General features: G+C 42.5%; 1 long non-coding RNA gene across 1 annotated transcript; it reads right to left on the reverse strand.

Annotated features, from left to right (window-relative positions):
- Positions 1-372: 372 nt before the first annotated feature.
- LOC109970325 (uncharacterized) lies at positions 373-7512 on the reverse strand. Its single transcript, XR_002276401.1, has 4 exons — positions 7387-7512; positions 5185-5230; positions 4859-4945; positions 373-453 (listed from the first exon to the last, which is right to left on the reverse strand). It is a non-coding gene; the product is annotated as an uncharacterized LOC109970325 (long non-coding RNA).
- Positions 7513-9594: the final 2082 nt, after the last annotated feature.

Raw genomic sequence — 9594 nt, forward strand, 5'->3', positions numbered from 1 at the left:
CATTTAATGTAGTTTTTTCATTAGGGTTTTTGACACTAATTAAAACAGAAAATCACCAGCCTTATCCTTTAAGGCTCTCAGGCTCGTGTCCAGGAAGAGGTTTTGTTCACTGTCCTGGTTCAGGGCAGAAAGCAGATCAGAAGGGAGCAGGTGAAGGGAGAGTGAGAAAGAGATGAAATGGAAAACCACCGAGAAAGCGCCAGAAAACCTCTCTCTCTTCCTCTCTCCCTCTCCCTATTTCTCTCCAACACGCCCACATGACTGATCTGATACTTGATCCAAGCTTTGCAGATGTGTGAAGGGCCAAACAAGAACAGACACACAAAACGCTGCCAACATGGGTCCTCAACAAACAGGCTCACCTGCAGCTCTATGCAGACAGGCCTCACCGAGTCCTCTCCTTTCTGTTGTTCAGTAGAATAGTGAGGATGATACTGCGTTGGTCTCCAGCCTCTACAAGGGAAGAGCAAGGAAGTGGCAGTCAGTGACGCAGACAGGCAGCTACAATACACTGAGAGGGCGGGGCATGCACAGGTAGTGGCCAGTTCACTGACTTGTTGTGAAGTGCTTCAATATCCATTTTTTCCCATCCTACCGTTTTCACTCTTTGCTTGCAGGTGAAAGAACCAGCGACAACTCTGTCTTGCTTCAAACTCCCCTGTCCCTTCCAGAACACACACCCACACACAGTCTGCCTTCATCTCTTCATGTTTACAATGACAACCCCCACAAATACTTGTCTTGAAACCGATTAAAGTCAAATCAGGGAAGCCTCGCCCATCCTCTAAACATCAGATACTTTGATTTTCATAATAAGAAGAAGGACCAAATCCCCTCAGCCCTTACAAGTCCCTGTCAGACCAAGCCAAGTCATTTTTCCCCCATCGGGGCTGTTTGTGTGTAAGCCTACGTATGTGTGTTTGTGTGTTTGCATGGTAGCCACAGCGACAGCGCTGATCACAGGGCCCGTCTGTCCGTAGGTGTCTGGTTCCTTTGCTTAGCTGGCTCAGCCTAACCCCATCAGTTTTCTTTTTCGGGTTGTTTGTTGCTTGTGTGCCACTGGACCTGTTGTGTAACGCTTATAAAAGATTTAAAGGGACAGGAGGCCTTCAGAGAGCAGTCAGCAACACAGTCAGGATGGAACTGTGAAGCACACGGGGGAGACTGGAAGGCTGAAAATCTTTAGAGAAATAGGAATTGAATACCAATGTTGAACTGCTGAGTGAATAAACAGCAGTGAAACATGCATGATAAGAGATCTGAGAGCTAACTGTTGTACTACTGACTTCCACTACAGCTTTTTGTTTAAAAAAAAAAAAAACCTCAAATAATGAATCAGCTGTCTGGAGGGAAGATGGAATAGTGTACTGCTGTCTCTGAATGTGCGTCACGATTACGCCTCGTGTTGCAGTGTAGCCTACACAGGCTAGTAGACGAACCGTAGTGTTAACTCATTCACAACGAATGACCCCCCTCAGAGTGCTGAGACGACTGGGAGAGTACCAGCTTCAGCACTGATGATACAAATCATCTTTTTCTTTACAAAAGACAAAATAAATACACAGCCTTAGTATACAGTTTGTCATACCATCAGCACATTTACGAGAGAGAGAGAGAGAGGCGCTGACTGTAGAAGCAGGAGCTGCAATGCAGACCATGGGCAGCCACACATGCTCTTGCATCATCTCAGAAATGTGGCGTTTTGGATGTTGGACTTCCAGCCAGGAAAACAAGAAGACTTCTTTCTCATCTAAGGATCTGAGCCCTTCATGTCACTCTCAACACAAAAACAAAGGTCTCGGAGAGATTCAGGCCGTCACACTATGCAGAAGATGCTGAGCAGCTGACGGTACAAAGCACAGTAAACTGGAAGGCCTTGGTTATTTTCTGGGTCCCATAATTTCCTGTAATTTCCTTGAAGATAACAGATATGTACATCACTGTAAATTTGCGGGAAGGTTCTCAGACAGGACTATAATCTGGGATTAAATTTTGGAAAAATATAGTGTTCTATCAGTGCATCTAGTGCAGCCTAGACACTCTTGGTCAGTGCACAGCATGTCACATGCTAAAATGTAAAATTTGTCTAAGGGCAAGCATATGGAGAATACAATTTGCAACCAAATAAATATTTACGCTTCTCTGCATAGACCTCTTCCTGAAGACTGTAGCAGATCTTTCCAGAAAATTCTTCTGGAAATCAGCACGTCCTTATAAACGGAACACGACCAGCTTAATTGAAGGAATGTTTCCCTTTCCAGGAAACATCCACGCATGTAAATCACTGCATTAGCAAGGCCTGAGGATTGCTTACTGTATCGTAAGAGGCAAGTACAGATGAATGAATCATAATCGCCTGATAAATGCCACTGTCCACCTGTAAAGATATCCACACAGGAAACACATGCAGCAACATTTTCTATGAAAAGACTGGTTTTCATGACATAACTACCCTTTAAACTCACACTGGAAACAAATATTACTACTTTTCCAAAATCTTCTGGTACCTTTTAACAATATATCAACATACAACGTGTTCATGTATCCAAGGAAAACCTCTGTGTAAGAGGAAAGCGCTTCTTAACCAATCAGATGTTCAGCTCCAGCTGCTTGCTTGCACTAAGCCAATATAGCCCTGCTTTGGAACCAGGGGAGCTCCTCCCATCCAATGAGAATCCAGCTTTGGCACGATGGCCTGTGATGCAGCAGCTTTAGGAAGTCCAGTGCATGTGAACTGGAGAGAAGCCAACGCAGAGTCACCCAGAGAGCTAGGTAAACAACTCTCTCCTCTTCTCCCTTTCTTTCTCTCTCTCCTCCTCTTCTCTTTCTCTGTCTCTGATCCTGAACCATGACATTTAGTCCCCTCCATTGCTCCCTTTCCCCAGGAGAGAGAGAGAGAAAGAGGGAGAAAGAGAGAGAGAGATCCAAGCTGTGTACTGGTGGAAGCAAAGTCCAGCCCAGAAAGGACTGCGTCACCATCTCTGTCTCTCCTAACTACGCAGAAACAAATGTGCCTTGGGAAGGGTTTGGCAAATCCCTGTGGCCCTGGAGGGTGAAAACAAATCACGTGACAAGCGTGCCACTAGCCACAGACACCGACACAGATCTGTTGTCTGATAACAACATACAGCTGGATCCCAGCTTTCATACATGGTGGCCTCTTCCACCCCACACTCTTTTTTTTTCCTTTCAATTCCATCAAGGGTTAACCACAACAAGTAGGCCAGCAGTCAACAGTTCTAATACAGATACATGCATGTACACACACACACACACACACACACACACACACACATACACACACACACACACACACACACACCTAGCTACGGATACAACATCAGCCTTTTCGCTAAATTCAACGATGAACTTCTCGTACTATTTCATTTGCTATGGCTGCTGTACTGCCCACCTGGCTGCATCTCTACACACTCCCATATAATGGTGTATTAAACGTGTTTCATTCGGCACCGTGCATGACCGTATTCACCTACAGTATCTGCGCCAGTGTAATCATCTGTATTCCTTCAGGTGACGGTGGCAAAAAATAAAAAAAAACGACGTTCGAATACCTGGATAATTCTCAGCAAAACATTCCTGACTGAGCTTCGTTGTGATATTAAGAACCTTCCAGAATATTCTTTTGTTAACCCCTTTGTCGCACCTCTGCCCGACAAATACACACATACACATCTTAGCATGCTGTCATAACAGGACCTAGAGAAACTGTGTAACATCTTCAGCATCCATGTTGAAACTCCCGACACCATAGCTCACAGGAACTACACAGCACACACACACACACACACACACACACACACATAAAAGCGACAGGCAGAGCAGATCAAAACTACCAAGGAGGAAGAGGAAGAGGAGGAGAGAGCCCAGATTGTCCGAAATCGCTGTGTCCACTTCAGGTGGAAAACTCGATGACTCTGGGCTTCTGTTATCTCAGCTTCTGTTTCTCCCGACATGAAAAAAGTGACGTAGCAACTAATCCAAAATCTCTCTCTCACTCTGACTTGCTCTCCCTCCCTCGCCCTCTCTGTATCTCCCTCTCTCTCCCTGTTTTGCTTGCCTCTCAAACACACGCACTCTTTATTTTCATCTTGTTACAACAGATCTGTCATTACCTGCTACTTCGAACTGACACATACACAGAAACAGAACAGTCCCTACACAAATGCATATGTACGTGCGCATGCACACATAGCTGTGCACACGCACGCATGGTCACACTATTCCTCTTCCTGAGTGTGACGCAGCACTTAATTCTCTGTGCTTTTATACCACTGTTGTGGCTACACAACGCGCTTCTTGATCAAGCTGAGCCAGAAACACACTTGCTAGCTGCCACACAAGGCAAGTGAGCATGAGCAGACTGCAGTTAAAGGGACCCTACCACTAAAGATCCCTGTCCCCCTTTCTGTGACGTTGCTGTGTCCCCATTTCCCCCCATGTCCCCTTATAATTGGGTCTCTCTCCCTCTCTGGCACTGTTGTCTCTGCACTGTGCTAGAGACGCACTCTGGCTGCTCTGTCTGTGAGGCTGAGCTGACTGAGCCTCCTCGATCACCTGACAACCCACTGGTTTTAAAGGCACATCGCCAACTTATGTATCAGTTGCATAATCACTAAGACGGTCTTTTACCTTTGTTAAATACTGTCAAATAAGGGATTCCACTTATCTCATGATGCTCGTCTTTAATGTGTTGTGAATTTCTTCTGTAGTACCCTTATGTGGGTTCATACAGTGCCTTCTGATGTTGAGTGCATGCTGTTCCTCATTCAGTATTACTACTTTTTACCACCAGAGAAGAGCAAACATTAAAAAGAACATACAGTGTGAGGTAACTGACCTTTTCATCCCCACTCTGACACCGTGGATGGACCTAGCACGTCTACTTCCTTTTTCAGTTCTACATGTTTCCCACGACAGATCTGCCCTAAAGGAAGCAGAAAACCGTTTCATCCTCTGTATCTATTCACAGTAATCCTGCTATCCAGTTAAACTATTCATGAATCTTGTATTGCAAATTAATATGGTATAATGTTTATGTAAGTGTATTGTATTACATTACGCTACAAGGACTGTGTTACTGCCTTATAAATAGTCTGTTGTGGTCCAGTCAAACATTAGCAGAGTTTATTTTAAGAATTTGGGTCTGTAGTTTATTGGACATACCTGGATCAGATGATTCTTCATTTCTAACGTAAATGACGCAATAGAGCTGCAGGAAGATAAAAGGAGAATAACACTTTTTAGAGTGCAACACTAAAAAGTATTGCCCTTAATCAACAGTGTATTTTTTAACTACTGAAGCATAAAACGTTATTGCCAAGTATTATCAAAAAAACAAAAAAAACAAAAAGACAAACGGGTCAAGACTAACGGGGAAAACTCCATTAGACAAGACACCTTCGGTTGAAGTGTGAAGCTACAGCTGCTATTCTCCTCTGCTTCAGGATAAAAGCATCATGTGACAAAGTGAAGAAGACGAGCACGGCACCTAGTTACTTGGTTATATGCAAAAGAGGGATGACGTTACACTGGGACCTGTTACATACAAATCAAGATACAATATGAATGTTTTTTCCTATCTAGACCTATAATTAGTTTGGGGAAAGGCCACTGCAGTGAAAAATAACAATGCAGTCTGCTACGATTGTAGGCCTTAAATATGTCAAATTAGCCAATTAGCGTAGCCACCACAATGTTGCAAACAACGTCCAGCAGGGCAATAAGAGGAACAAGCCTGGTTCTGTCTCTTTTTTGAGCTCATCTGTTCTCGGCGAGGCCGTGCCCATTAGGTCTGTCCTCTTTATATACTAAAGAGAAATGAAAGCTTTGGGATAATATTTATTCTGAAAGTCACAACTGTTGGCTTGAACTCAAGTGTTAAACTGCAGTCAGCTCCATTTTGAGAACATTCTCTCTTCTGCAGTGCAGCCTCGCTGATTGCTTCAACCTTGTAATATTACACTGGATATCTGAAAGGTTTGAATGAGCTGCTGAAGCACAGTCCGTCCCTCTGTTTTCCATTATCCTACAGTCACAAGTCTAGATTTTCATCCAGCATTTCATGTGCCGTTAAATGTTTTTCCTAAAGCACTTGTAGCTGGTGGTGGCGTAACTCCCCACTGGTGACAGAGGATACGGAGCCCACAGCTTCACCTTACAGGACTGAGAAAGGAGAGCACCGGTAAAAGAATCAGCTTTCACCCTCGAGCTGCATGTGAAATGTAAGGGATCTGAGGGATCAAAGCATGTTTGTTGTGAGCAGACAGGGAGATGCTGAAAGTATTGATCTGAGGATTGAGGTCTCTCTGCTCTTCTAGAATAAAGACATCCTCACTCTATATGTGCATCTGATACAAGATAACTGAGGAATATGAATGCAAGTTAACAGCGGTGCAAGATTTCCTAAAATTACTGGATGTACTTCTTATTTCACTCCATTTACTTTAGAACTTTAGTTGCTTTTCAGAACCAGATTAATACAACATACAGTAGGATTATATGACCTCATTGATCTATGGGGGACAATTCACAAGCTACCAAGCAGGAATTCAAATTAAATGCATATTAGGTGGTTAAAACTAGCTCCCCCTTCACCAGCTGCAACATTAAATGTAATGTACACAACAAATCATCACTAAATATAATATAATATGATACAGGAATGTGAAGTGTGTCATTCTGCACAATGAGTACTTTTACTACTTGAAGCATGTTTTGGTGTTGATACTTTTGTACACAAGTAACATTTTGAATGCAGGACTTTTACTTGTAACAGAATATTTTTACACTGTTGTATTGCTTCTTCTACTTAAGTGAAGGGTCTGAGTTCTTCTTCTTCCACCACTGCATGGTCTATTATATAACTGATGCATTTAATGTGTGTCTGTACTCGGTGTTGTCATATGCCGGTTCTACTATAACTGCACCAAATCATTGCAGGTCTTTCACCATGGTTGATACTGGGGTATTCTACAGCACACTGCAGCCTGTAGCCTCCAACAAGAACGGGAAGTTTTACTGTGCCAGTGGTTTGTGTTTGTGCTGCCAAAGGCACGCTACAGCTTTAAAGGTACATCCAACTGCTGCTGCTCCTTCCTGTCTGCTATTTACGTATGCTCCTCATCCAGTGAACACTGTGTTAAATTTAGCCATGCCATCTATCAGCCATGCCTGTTCCACTCCCTAAACCTTAATCTCTCCCTTGGAAAAGTGCCCAGTCAGCTCCATTCATATTGTTTTTTAGATATACAAGAAACAGTGGGCATAAACCCTAAATGTACTCACACATCCATTTAGGCACATAAGGCATTATGTTTTAGCAGTGTGTTATTGAAAATAAACTGTTTAATTGTTTTCTGTTGTTACCTGATCAGCAGTTAGCACTCAGAAGAATGCAATCAGGCTCTCGCTGGCATTGTCAGCATGTGTTCCAGCATCACGCTCTGTCCTGCAGAGCTCTACTTTCAGCAGGCCCTGAGAACATTCCAGGCATTAGTTCATGACAAACGTATACGCCGTGAATTCAGACATTTGCACTCAGCTCAGCAGTTTCTGGCATCACCTAACGAGGCGCTGATGCTGTGCACTTGTAGACTTTAATAATTTTGGTTCTGTGACCACTGGCTACACTCTGCACTTAAATCCTGCAAATGTGCACCTGGCCGAGGGTTATTCAGATCAGACTTTTTGACAGTAATTGATATAAACAGCAGTGCACTGTTGTGCTACTTGCCCTGCGGTACCTGGCTGTGTTTCTTGTGAAGTGTACTGGCTCTTACCTTTCACAGAAAGTTGAAAGCAAACACTAATTTCCCTGATTGAAAAGAGAACAGCAATATTCATAATCTGCGAGGCATGCTATTTAAATATCTAATCTGCACTGTGTTGTTTTGTTGGCTTCTCTAATATATTCATTTCCTTATGAAATGAATTCAAGGACAACATTGAACATTTTCCCTTACTTCACCTCTCAAGCAGTCAGCAATCAATAGGTTAGCCGATCGCAGTCAGTTTGGGATTCTGGGATATCAGGCCATTTTCCCAAATCTCAGCAGATGCTTGTGTCAGATCTTCTGTCAACAAAATAAGTAAACACAAAATGACAACATACATGCACCAGCTCACATTTGGATATGCAAGCTGCTATTTTATCTTAACTCTCTATTATTGCATCAATATTCTGCCATACAATATCTCACTCATTCCAAGAATGCTGATTTCTAATATTTTGATGAAAAAGATGATCTGCACAGCAATCCTGCACAAAAACGCCATCCTGTGTTAAATAAGAGTATTGCTTTTGGGGGGTTTGTTTACATCAGGAATAAAAAGTGCGTATGTCAGAGAAACCTCTGGATGGATGGAGCAGAGTCAAGGCACAGGTTTACGAACAAAAAAAATTGCCTTTAGAAAGAATTAATTCTATCTCACTATTTCTGCAAATGAACAATTGGAAAAACAAAATCACATAATTTTAACTTAAGCTCTTTACACAATAAAATACCCCTGAATGAAGTTATAGATCTTTTTGTTTGTTTGTTTTTAAACAAGTCTTTACACCTTAAAGTTTAAATACGGTGTATTCAGCTGGAAATGGCACTATATAATAGGCATGGCACACTATGACAGGCACAATAGTAACAACATTTAAAGTCTGTAGCCTATAAAATACAATACATAATATAAAATACAATCCCTGAAACATAGCAAAAATATAGTTTTGCTTATGATTCTTTTTTCCAACACTACATTAAATTAAAGTATCCCCTCCTCATTGAGTTTAAATCAAACTTTGCGTCCTGCTGCTTGTAATTTTGACATTACGGGATATCACACATTGAATCAAATATATTTACATCTTCACAGACCAAAAACATCTACCTCATAAATGAAATCATTACGCAGTAGCCTACCCATGGATGCGCAGACCACTCACTCCGGAGGTAAATTGAAGTGCGCAACATCCTCCCGCAGCAGCGCATCCAGCACACCTCTCCATCCCACCCTGCTCCTCTGCCCTCTCACTGGCTCCGCAGAAAATCAGCCACAAATCCGCACAGACAGGAAACGACAGTGAACAAACACCTTGCTTATTTCCGGGTAACGATGAAAACTGCGTGCTACACCGTGATAATCAAATCACGGGCATGCGTAATTTTTATTAGCCTTTAATAAGAAATGTCACTTGACCAGTTTTCAAAGTTCTGCATTTGACAAAAAAGGCATATACAGTGTAACGTCATTAAACATTATACAGAGTTTAAAAAGAGCACGTTGTTATCGGTTATTAAGGCAACCTACCGCCTAGAGAGGCACTAGAATCTAAGTCCATATAGATGGTGGTACATGAGTTAGCAGAGCATTAGAAAGTGGATGGAAATGAACAGTTTGTACTGGAAGTGGAGATAACTTACCGACTGCGCCTGTTGCGCAACACTCCGGCTCCACTATTTAGCTTCTGTTTCGTCACCGCTTCCATAACCTTCCATCAGCTTCCTGGTTATTATTAAATATGGAGTGGTCACTTGTTCTTAAGCCAAAGCTCGTCTACCCACATTTTCACAGCGACATAAC

Source organism: Monopterus albus, unplaced genomic scaffold (assembly GCF_001952655.1).
Source record: "Monopterus albus unplaced genomic scaffold, M_albus_1.0 scaffold194.1, whole genome shotgun sequence".
Taxonomy (NCBI): domain Eukaryota; kingdom Metazoa; phylum Chordata; class Actinopteri; order Synbranchiformes; family Synbranchidae; genus Monopterus; species Monopterus albus.